Genomic DNA, 2,929 nt, shown 5'->3' on the forward strand with positions numbered 1-2,929 from the left:
TGCTGTTAAACGATTGAAATGCTTTAAATGTAAAAGTTCAAATCTCTTTCTTCCTCTCGGTCCTGCTCTGCTCCGGTCTGACCGGATGGTCCGGTTCTACCGCCTGCATCACACACGCACGCACGCACACACACACACACACACACACACACACACACACACACACACACACACACACACACACACACACACACACACACACACACACACACACACACACACACACACACACACACACACACACACACACACATGATCTTGTCAACCTGCAATGCAACTCTTTATTCATTCTTTAATCATCAACAACAACTGCTGTAATAACTCTGTCCTGTGGACGAGCTGTAGGACGAGCAGAGCACAGCTTTATATTATACACAACCACCACCAATCCCCCTCTTTGGAGAACCATCTTACCATGTTTGGGTCTTTAAACAACTTATCACCACGGGTGAGACAAATAAACATAAAAACAACATGTATATGGAAAAACATAAACATAGAAACAGACAACAACATGGATGCACAAAAACATAAATATAGAAAAAAACAACATGTACATGGAAAACATAAACATTGAAACAAACAACATTAAAAAAACCATAGAGAAAAACATAATGTTACATAAATATATGTAACATAGTAGCAGAGCCCGTAGGATCATGAAGGATCCTCATCACCCCAACAACGGACTGTTTCAGCTGCTGCGGTCAGGCAAGCGCCTCCGCAGTCACGCAGCGAGAACAGAGACTGAGACGGAGTTTCTTCCCTCAAGCCATTAGAACTGTCAATGCTGACCTCACCAGGGGTCCTAACTGAGCCATGCACTAGGCTCCACTACCTACTGTACTGTATGTAGCATACTGTACCGCATACTGTATCACTGTTCAGGGTTGTTCGTGATGCCGTATTGCTGCGCCGTACTGTTGTATACTGTGCTGTATTATCCCAAACACTACCTCACACTATTCACATTCACATGCCACTTTAATTCACATGCCACTTTAAATGCACATATCTGTATATACATAGCCATATTCCTTCAACCTATTCCATTTTATTTCAATTTATTTTTTATTGTATTTTATTCTATATATTTTTTATCTTATTCCATAAGTATTCCACTTACTGTATTACGTTTTAGGAGTCAGTTAGTCGGTCTATTAGAAAATTTTTTTTTTCCTAGGACATATTGTGTGTTATCACTGGGTGCGTTGCATTACATTTCACTGCATATATGTATGGAAGTATGTATATGTATGTGACAAATAAAAATCTTGAATCTTGAATCTTGAATCTTGAAACATAGTGGAAAAGGTTCTGGTTAAATCACGCTAAATGGGACAACTCTGCCATCTGTTGTTGTAAAATTGCACCTGCATTGCATAGTGATTGCGAAGGATTGTGGGAAATCCTCAGGTTTACTGATTGCCCACGCAACAAAGCATGCGCTGTTTGTCCACAAGAGATGACCATTCTACTTTGTCAAAAATTATTCATTTCGAGACTCATTGTTATCATCTCATCCATCAGCCTCGTCATTGCCCTTGAGAAAGCAAAATCTGTGAGTTCATATGTATACAATGTTGGAGCTATGACAACGTATTAACAGGTTATCTTCATCCATCATTTATCTGCATATTTCTGTATTGTTCCACAGTTATACAGTTTTAAAGATACCAAGAGTGAGATCCGGTCTCCGGGTACTTATTGGAAGAGTGTTTAGCTGGCTGTATAGCCACGTACAGTTTCACGTGTTGAGGACAGAAAAGTACAAAGACTAACTTCACCTCAAGGCATTGCTGAAATGCCTTATTGCTGACAATAATCAAGGATGTCAGAACACCCAGGCTCAACAGAACCATAAGGCTCCTCAGAACCTCGAGGCTCCACGGAACTCCAAGCGGGCAGCCTGGCTTGGAGGAACAGGCAGAAGGCCTGGACTGAAGTGGCAGTACAACTTTGACTGTGGAAAGTGGGCTTGGCGGGTCATCCAGCAAGTCCTTCAAGCCGGCTAACAAGTCCATTAAGTCGGCAAATAAGTCCTTTAAATCAGCCAGCAGGTCCAGCAGGTCCGGCGGGTCCAACGTCAGTGTGGTTGCAGCGGCCCGCGCAAGAGCCGCAGCTGCACGAACGGAGGCTGCGTACGCAAAGTGTTAAATGGATATGGAATTGGTGATGGTATGCACTGAAATGGAGAGGTCCATGGAAAGAGAACACATCGATCCGGGGAGGTCCGCGGAGAGAGCACGCCTCGAGGCAGCAGGCTGAGAGAGCATGCTTCGCAGCTGAAGGAAAGGCGGATGTGGCACGTTTCAAGGCCACCCTAAGGGTCCTTAAGAAGGAAGTAGAAGCAGAGACTGCGACGGCAGAAATAGAAGCTCTCGGAGCCCTTAAAGATTCAAGATTCAAGATTCAAGATTTTTATTTGTCACATACATATACATACTTTCATACATATATGCAGTGAAATGTAATGCAACGCACCCAGTGATAACACACAATATGTCCTAGGAAAAAATTTTTTTTCTAATAGACCGACTAACTGACTCCTAAAACGTAATCCAGTAAGTTGAATACTTATAGAATAAAATAAAAATATATAGAATAAAATAAAATACAATAAAAATAAAATGAAATAAAACGGAATAGATAGAGGGAATATGCTTATGTATATACAGATATGTGCATTAAAGTGGCATGTGAATTAAAGTGGCATGTGAATGTGAATAAAGTGAGAAGAAGAAGAAAGGGAGAAGAAAGGGAGTTGGGAGCCTCCTCAAACAGACACCGGAAGCGATGCAGCGCACCAGTGAGTACGTCAACACTCACTTCTGGGAGCGAAGCGCGAAGTGCCAGTGATCCATGAAAAGAACCTTGAACAACTGAGGTCCCTCGTGGACCTGCTCTGTGAAGTGGACTCGATACCTGA

This window comes from Zeus faber (assembly GCF_960531495.2).
Source record: "Zeus faber genome assembly, chromosome: 17".
Classification (NCBI taxonomy): domain Eukaryota; kingdom Metazoa; phylum Chordata; class Actinopteri; order Zeiformes; family Zeidae; genus Zeus; species Zeus faber.